Source organism: Salvelinus alpinus, chromosome 2 (genome assembly GCF_045679555.1).
Source record: "Salvelinus alpinus chromosome 2, SLU_Salpinus.1, whole genome shotgun sequence".
Lineage (NCBI taxonomy): Eukaryota > Metazoa > Chordata > Actinopteri > Salmoniformes > Salmonidae > Salvelinus > Salvelinus alpinus.
Window position 1 is genome coordinate 44,403,862 of NC_092087.1, and position 9,760 is coordinate 44,413,621.

Genomic DNA, 9,760 nt, shown 5'->3' on the forward strand with positions numbered 1-9,760 from the left:
TCCCCGTACTCCTTTTCTATTCTCTTTTGCTAGTCTTCCCGGATTTGACCACTGCCTGACTCGACTTCTTTCCCGCCTGCCTGATAACCCTGCATGCCCTGACCTTGAATCTGCCTGCCCTTCGGGTACCTATTGGACTCTGAACTGGTTTTGACCACCTTTTTCCTGTACACGACCATTCTCTTGCCTACCCCTTTTGGGATTAATAAACATTGTAAAACTCCAACCATCTGCCTCTTGTGTCTGTATCTGGGTCTCGCCTTGTGCCTTGATAAAAAGAATAACAATATTATTATAATCATTATTATTATTATGTTACAGGTGAGACCTACCCAAATGTTCAAACACATTCAGCATTTCAACAAGGTCACAACACATCAATCACCAAGACATTTTTATTACAAACACTTGCTTTACTTCAAAGTAACAGCTGCAATATCATGTAATATAAGCAATCACTTGATAGCGTGAGAACATCTGGACAGAATGACCACAAAAAGGCATAAACACGACACTTAAAAGAGCTCATCAATCACTTTTTGCCACATTCAAACCTCAGGCCACCCCCATTCACCACATAAATTCCCAACTGTTTCAAATGTCCTAACACATTCAACAGTTCAACATCAATCACATCACATCACATCAATCACCAGGACATTTTTATTGCAAACAATTGCTTTCCTTCAAAGGAACAGCTTGCATTATCATGTCTGCTAAACAATCACTCGATGACATCTACTATATTCTCGCATTGTCTTTTAACAGTTTCACTCAATTCATTCTAATTAAAAATAATAATGACACACCACTCTCTAGTCATTAGTTTGCGCAAATTGCACTGTTTTGTCTACATAACCTGGTTCAAGCATTCATGACATCACCCTGAAGAAGGCACAGTGATGCAAAAACATTGGTGATTTACCCAATAAATTACGGTGAGTTTATACATAGAGTGTGAGACTCTCTTTGTTTTTATAGAAGCATTTATAATGAACATAAAGTTAGGATTATCTACTTTACATAGGTTACACATAGGCATCCATTTGATTTATATTTCTCTGTATTGCCAACTAAACTTTTTGGTTTTCTGTAAATCACTTGTATTACTGGGACATCAACGTCATGTTTACTATAACTATAATTGGAAAAATAACAAATTAATTTGCTGTTGACAGTGGGGTGTCAAGAAATAAAACTTACAGTGCAGATGACTGGAGTGACATACTTCCAACAGTACTTAATGATGGGTAATGGTCGATAACCGATCATGTCTTCCATATTATCGTACAGACGGTCTGCACCTGTGGAGTAAACATATCAACAGGGACTCAAAATAACAGCAGTCAATAAAAGGGTTTGGTCAGTTGGTCTGTCAAATACCCAGTTGGTCTGTCAAAAACCAAGGTAAACATTTTCAAACCACCAAGTGACAGACAGGTTTAAACAATTGCAGATTAGAAAACCTGGAAAACAGCTCTAACCAGGGTTTCCCAAACTCGGTCCTGGGCCCCCAACAGCTGATTCAAATAACCAACTCATCATCAAGCTTTTATTATTTGATTCAGTTGTGTAGTGTTATGGCAAAAAACTAAATATGCACCCAGGGGTGGGCCCCAGGACCGGGTTTAGGAAACACTGGTCTAAAGTACCTGTATTTCTTTGTTTAGAAAATCAGAGCTTACGTTATGGCCATTCTTCTGAAAAAGTGGTGAAAAAAATATAAGTAATATGAAAAGAGGACCAGTGTCACGTATACTCTCTCTCTGACGCTCATTATTACACACACCCATCATCATCATTACACGCACCAGCGCCTTATCAGACTCACCTGGACTTCATCACCTTCCTGATTACCTTCCCTATATCTGTCACTTATTTTGAGTTCTTCCCCAGGCATGATTGTTTCTGTTCCAGTGTTTGTCTGTATGCTACCTGTGTTTCTTGTTTTGTTCATTTCGAGAACTAGCTTCCCGAGTCCCAGCCTACACGCTACAGAATAACCCCTCACCAAAGGGGAGCATCAGTGTCTTTAGTTATTTTTGATGTCGGGTCCTCGGCCGGCTTGTTAGGCTTCCATGCCTTAGCTGGCTCGCCTAGTTCCCACGCCTCACCCAGTCTCGATAGGTTCCCGAGCCTCACCCAGTCTCGATTGGGTGAGGCTCCGGAACCTATCGAGACTGGGTGAGGCTCGGGAACCTGTCTCGATAGGTTCCTGAGCATCAGCAGAGGTCACCGGTCCGCTCCTGGTCCCCGGGATCGTCCCTCTGGTCGGCGTCCTGCGGCTAAAGCCATGCGTCAGGGAGGGGGTACGGTCACATATACTCCCTGTCCGGCTCTCTAGGTCATCAGGCTGCTCATTATTACACACACCTGTCACCTGAAATTCAAGACCTTCATGACTCCTAAACAGCTAATCAAAGGGCTACCAAGACCCCTTTTGTATGCTGCTGTTGCTCTGTTTATAATCTATGCATAGTCACTTTAACTCTACCTACATGTACATATTACCTCAATTACCTCAACTAAACGATGTCCCCGCACATTGACTATGTACCGGTGCCCCTTGTATATACCCTCGCTTGCTCTTTAGCTGCTGCTGTTAAATTAGTTGTTACTTTAATTTTCTATTTTTTACTTAACACTTATTTGTATTTATTTTCTTAACTTCTTAAAGCATTGTTGGTTAAGGGCTTGTAAGTAAGCATTTCACTGTAAGGTCTACTACACCTGTTGTATTCGGCGCATGTAACAAATAACTAATAATGATTTGATAACCTTCCCTACATCTGTCACCCCTTAGGTTCCTTCCCAAGGTGTTATTGTTTCTGTTGCAGTGTTCATGTCTGTATGTCTGTTTCTTGTTTTGTTCTATGTTCATTTAGTTATTAAATTCACTCCCTGAACTTGCTTCCCGACTCCCAGCGTACATGTTACAACCATAACCTGTGATGTGAATCATCAAGGACTCAGGACTATAAAGTTCTAACTGCAAAATGTATAGTTTTGAGATAATGATTATTTTTAAGTACCAGATCTCAGAACTGTTTTGTGATGTCCTCCTATTTTCAAGTATATCACCTTACTTATGTACAATTATTTGTTATTGACAACCCAGCATTGTGTGATTGGATTGCATGTAGAACCTTATAGCACCAAGTTAAAAGGTGTTTGCATAGATATAACTTTTTTCATTTTTTTCATTGTAAATGTACTTTTTCAAAAATCTGACTTATCTCACACGTAAAGGACCACCTAAAGAGCAACTCTATGTAAAATTCTAATTTTTGACCAACATGGTCAGAACCTTATAATCCCAAAGTAACGAGATGTCGTTTCACATCAATGTCCAAAGTGGCAATGTGTGCCAGAGGAACAACTTGGATAATGCCATAAACACCTTGAACAGAAACATCCTGAGGGAAGCTGACCTGCAATTAGGGTTTCTGTGATTGATTATCTGGGGTTGATGGAATGGGGCCAAGCAGGGTCTTTTACAGCACCTTGTTATCAGGGATCCTTGGGATGTTCCTACTCCATTGAAGTTGACATTTAAAATGGTTAAGGTTAGGGTTTAAGGTAGGGACATCCCAAGGATTCCTGGTAGCACTAATTTTACTATTATGTTTTCATAAAACCTACAATGATAGTGGTAACACTTAATAATAACTTACATGAAAATGCCTTCATTAATGTTTGTATTATAATACAAGGTTTAGATAGCTGACTAGACTAACTTACCTAGCAAACTATAACATGGTAGCTGACATGGGCTAATTGGTTGACTATCAGTGACTGACATAACAAGAGGAAAACTGCGGATGCACTACCACGTTTCAAAATGTCACATTGTGTATTCTACTATCTTAACTAACAGTAAGTTGAGACCCCGACTGACATTGAACAAAAGTGGTTGCGGGCCCTAAGAGACACTGGGAGTAGGCCGGGCTAACTCACCATAAACCCAGCTGATACACACTGACTGTAGTATAGCGAAGAGAAGCAGAGTCATCCCACTGCAGGCATAGTAATCAAACAGCTGGAAGATATACAGGCCTCCCTGCAAATAGAGGAGGGGTAGAAAGAGAAAGAAAGTATAAGGTCTTACTGAGCACAACAATAAGACTATAATCTACCTCCAGAGTCTACAAAACACTCAGACAATGATCGTAGGTGTGTCCACCAGCCCAATCGCTTACGGAATAAGTGGAATCAACCAACAATTCTGCGGAACGAGGTGGTATGTTGAAACACAGGGATATGTTGAAACAGATCACTTGGGAGGTACATAATTGATCATATATCTGGTTACTGTCATGATTGATCTAATAACGATGGCCTTGAAATTAAATATTTTATATCCTATTTCCTTATAGAATGGTGACTTCAAAGGACCTCTCACCTCTGTGACCATGACCAGGCCGATGAAGAAGCTACCCGCACTGATGATGATGAGGAGGATTTTACGCCGATGGCCAACCAGGAAGAAGGAGGGATTCATGTCTGAGATAGCTGTCATCAAAGCCTCCAGAGCTACAAACTGAAGGAGAGATGATGGGGAAGTTCAGTGGAAACTCTGTTCTTTGAAATACTAGCTACTTCTTCACAGTTTCACATCCATTAGTTTAGTGATGGTTGTAGCATATATTGTAGGTTATGTAATTATCCTTCACTAAGGAAATATTCCGTAGACCTTCAGGGCCACTCTAACACACCTCACTGTCTAACCCCAGTAGGATTATCATGATGAAGAATAAGATGGCCCAAAGCTGGTGTAATGGCATCATGGCCACGGCACGAGGGTATGCGATGAATGCCAGGCCAGGACCTGTATGCAGCAACACAGGTAAACTCATTACTGAACTCTCAGGGGCAGAGGGAAGAGTTAGATCCTTGAAATGCTAAGACACCTGTCTTGTAACAAAGCAGAACTTACAAGGGTTTGTTAATTTGTTTGTTTGTGCATTTGTTAACTTCATATCTCACTGCTGCAACACTTGACACCTGATTTGGCCACGGTTGAGATGTCTGTCCCTTATTCATAAGCCATGAAGCCCAGACAGAGAAGATAGCAAAACCGGCCACAAAGCTGGTTCCACTGTTCAACAGGCACAGGTACACACATTACCTAAAAAGATATTCACTTCCCTGTTAGTCACAACACGAAGGCATCCAAATGACCTACAATATGGAGATCATCAAACTTTCCAGATACCTTACCATTTCTGCAACCCAACCTCCAAAGAATTATGTGCACAGGGGACGTTTTTGCAGGCAAGAGAAAACGTTCTGCCAGCACATTTTATCTAGCAAGGCACATTTACTGTTTGTGTACATAATTCTTCCACTCACTTGTAACAGTTGTTGTCATATTTGTTGTAGCTGCCAAGAGCAGTCAGGCAGCCGAGGCAGATAGCATAGGAAAAGAAGATTTGTGTTCCAGCATCCATCCACACCTGTGAGACACACCAGAGAGAGACACAATAGTCTTCATAGTTTCACAATTCTTATACACTAGTCTCATCCCAGGGTGTTAGAGGCGAATTCAAATGGTATCTATTTTGACCTTGTATAGTGGCAAGAAAAAGTAAGTGAACCCTTTGGAATTACCTGGATTTCTGCATAAATTGGTCAAAAAATTTGATCTGATCTAAGTCACAACAATAGACAAACATTGTGTGCTTAAACTAATAACACACAAATGATTGTATTTTTCTTGTCTATTTTGAAAACATAATTTAAACATTCACAGTGTAGGTTGTAAAAAGCATAGGAGGAGGAGGAGATTTTACATACAAACATGGAAATAAAAAAGGCTTCTTCTGAGAAATATATGTGAGATATTGTCAAGCCCTGACCATAGAGAGTTGTTTATTCTCTATGTTGGTTGGGGCGTGATAGTGACTAGGGTGTGTCATCTAGGTGATTAATGGTTTATGTTGGCCTGGTATGCTTCCCAATCAGAGACAGCTGTTTATCGTTGTCTCTGATTGGGGATCATATTTAGGCAGCCATTTCCCTTTTGTGTTTTGTGGGATCTTGTCTACAGATAGTTGCCTGTGTGCACACCAGTAGCTTCACGTTTAGTTCGTTCAGTATTTTGGTTGTTTTTGTTCGGTATTAATTTAAATAAAACTAAATGTACACCTACCACGCTGCACCTTTGTCCAATCCTTACGACGATCTTGACACATATATTATATCCAATCACATTCTCAACCTAAAACATAAAAAAACATTTAACTGTGTTTCTTTTTGATGTGGATTAGACTCCTTTCAAATTCACCAGCCCTGATTAATAGGTTATGGTGCCATTCCAACAAGACAGACATTTGTGAATGTTGGAAGACAGGACAATTGTTCTGAATGCACGTGTCATGTCACAGGAAAGACTGTCACTTACTCTATCATGTAATAGCTCATGAATTAGTGTGAGCCAGTGTAATACTGTTGATGTTTAATCCAAGCTTCATCCAATAACTTGAATGAAATGTCTTGTTACTTTAATCCCTTTTCATTTTTGTTAAATCAGGTCAGAAACAGACCAGTCATCCAACAAGCAATCTAAAATGTATCCTGATATTGTTTCAAACTGGTAAAGCAGAGATTAAAATCATGGTTGACTGACTTTTACAAATACAATAGTGCAATATCATTTACAGAAGGAAAAGCCTGCATGTACTGTGTATCTATTGTACCTATTATGGCTAATTGTCTGGCCCTAAATGTCACCCTCAACCAGCACATTCTTGACAAAGGCTCCAGACAGAACCCTTGAGTTTACGTGCTGAATACCAATTTAAATCATATTAACATTTCTTTGGATTACAATGCTACTTTCTCAAGTTTGGATTTTGCAGCTAGGAGTTTTCCTGAGTACATACAACGAACAGACAACGTTTAGTGTACAGTCCCGCCTTTAATGTTTAATACATGTGCAAAAATGTCTAAATACCTGTTTGCTTCGTCATTATGGGGTATTGTGTGTAGATTGATGAAGATTTTTTAACATTTAATACATTTTAGAATTAAGCTGTAATGTAACAAAATGTGGAACATGGGAAAGGATCTGAATACTTTCCTAATGCAGTGTGCATACGCATGCTTCGCGTTATAAATCAGACCCCTCCTGAAACTATGTGTGCGTGAGCGAGTATTAAAACTCAGCCAGAAAAGAAAAACATCATTCACCTTTAATTTTCATAATAACGCCCTCATTTGCTGTACACTTTGGAAGTATTGGAATTATGCCAAGGCACCCACTGGGCACAAACTGCTTAAATCAGCTTGAATAATTAAAAAAATAATAATGGGCAAATATTGTACAATCCAGGTGTCACGCCCTGGCCTTAGTTATCTTTGTTTTCTTTATTATTTTAGTTAGGTCAGGGTGTGACATGGGGGATGTATGTGTTTTTGTATTGTCTAGGGTTTTTTGTATGTTTATGGGGGCAGTGTCTAGTATAGGTGTTTGTATGTCTATGGCTGCCTAGATTGGTTCTCAATTAGAGGCAGCTGTTGTTCATTGTCTCTGATTGAGAGCCATATTTAGGCAGCCATATTCATTGGGTATTTCGTGGGTAATTGTCTATGTCTTGACGTTAGTTGCTTGTGTCTGCACTTTCGTTTTGTAGCTTCACGGTCGTTTGTTGTTTTGTCTAGTTTGTATTAGTGTTCGTGTTCGTGTTCATCTTCTAATAAAAAAGAAGATGCTGCGCCTTGGTCCTCTCTCTCACAATACGAAGACAATCGTGACACCAGGTGTGCAAAGCTCTTAGAGTTACCCAGAAAGACTCACAGCTGTAATCGCTGCCAAAGGTGATTCTAACATGTATTGACTCTAACATGGGTGTGACTACTCATGTAAATGAGATATTTGTGTATTTCATTTTCAATATATTTTCAAACATTTCCCCTTTTTTTTATCACTTTCTCATAATGTGGTTTTGTGTGTAGATGGGTGAGATTATTATTTACTCCATCTTGAATTCAGGCTGTAATACAACAAAATGTGGAATAAGTCAAGGGGTATGAATACCTTCTGAAGGCACTGTATTTGGCCTTGTGTTTTTTGTCCTGCTGAAAGGTGGATTTGTCTCCCAGTGTCTGATGGAAAGCAGACTGAACCAGGTTTTCCTCTAGGACTTTGTCTGTGCTTAGCTCTTTTCCATTTATTTTTATCCTAAAAAAACTCCTTAATCCTTGTTGATGACAAGCATACACATAACACGATGCAGCCACCACCAAGCTTGAAAATATGAAGAGTGGTACTCAGTGATGTGTTGCATTGGATTTGCACCAAACATATCGCTTTGTATTCACGACATATAGTTAATTTCTTTGCCACATTTTTTGCAGTTTATTTTAGTGCCTTATTGTTTTGGAATATTTTTGTTCAGTACAGACTGTGTTATTTTCACTCTGTAATTTGGTTAGGATTGTGGAGTAACTACAATGTTGTTGATTTTATTTAACTTAACTAGGCAATATTGTTGATCTTCCTCAGTTTTCTCCTATCTATGGAAATAAAAGCGAAGTCAGACACCATTTCAGTTGATGAGATAGTGTGTTGCTGTTGCAGGCTTAGTTGTATTATATATTCACTACAAGTCATATTTTACCTGTTGTAACTCGAGTATTATTTTTTACTGCAGAACCCATAAGTACTCTGGTGGAGGTAATGTAAAATATCTTCAAGCAGAAATAATGGTTGTTATACTCAGGCACTAAGCTATCAGCTCTCTTCCCTTCTGGCCTGAAATGTCAAATAGAAAAAGGGTCCAAATGTCATATTTTATCATTTAACATATGAATGCAGATGGCACTTTCACTCATCACAGTCACACTGAGAGATCTCATAGTACCACATGCTGTAGGCATGTTGTACGACCCGATAACTGGCACACTTTTAATAGGCACTCTGTCTTACCTTACTCACAACGACAAACTTGTCAAGCTTCCTCATATTTGAATTGCAAGGAGCACAGAATATATATTTTTATTCATTTATTTTATTTCACCTTTGTTTAATTACTTCATACCCATCCCGGATCCGGGAGCATCCTCATCAAAAAAGCTGACTAGCATAGCCTAGCCTAACGGGAAGGGGATATCATATAATATAATTTTCATGAAATCACAAGTCCAATACAGCAAATTAAAGATAAACATCTTGTGAATCCAGCCATCATTTCCGATTTTTAAAATGTTTGACAGCGAAAACACAATATGTATTTCTATTAGCTAACCACAATAGCCAAAGACTCAACCGCATATTTTCACCATGTTTCTACCGCATAGGTAGCTATCACAAAACCGACCAAATAGAGATATAATTAGTCACTAACCAAGAAACAACTTCATCAGATGACAGTCTTATAACATGTTATACAATACATTCATGTTTTGTTCGAAAGATGTGCATATTTGAGGTATAAATCATAGTTTTACATTGCAGCTACTGTTAGGGTTCGTTCCTTACGTCCTTTGTCAATCATTGGTTCATTGGTGAAATTAGCATTATTACAATATCTTTAATTAAATCATTCAAAAACCTTTATTAATGCAATTGCAGACAGAAGTTGACAAACAGGAACATAGCACGCATGTAAGTAAGTTCTGCCCCCACCAAAAGGTCTCCAGTGGTTTTATTAAACCCTAAGTCGCGCCCTGGTGACGTCACTACCTATATCATCATCCTCTACTCCTGGGACCAAAACCATGCCTACAAAGCTGTATAAAGAGGGCCCTTATTGTTAGC

The 9,760-nt window shown here is 39.1% G+C and overlaps 1 pseudogene; it reads right to left on the reverse strand.

Annotated features, from left to right (window-relative positions):
- Positions 1–864: 864 nt before the first annotated feature.
- LOC139540857 (sodium- and chloride-dependent GABA transporter 3-like) lies at positions 865–8,965 on the reverse strand (annotated as a pseudogene).
- Between the last annotated feature and the right edge of the window lie 795 nt (positions 8,966–9,760).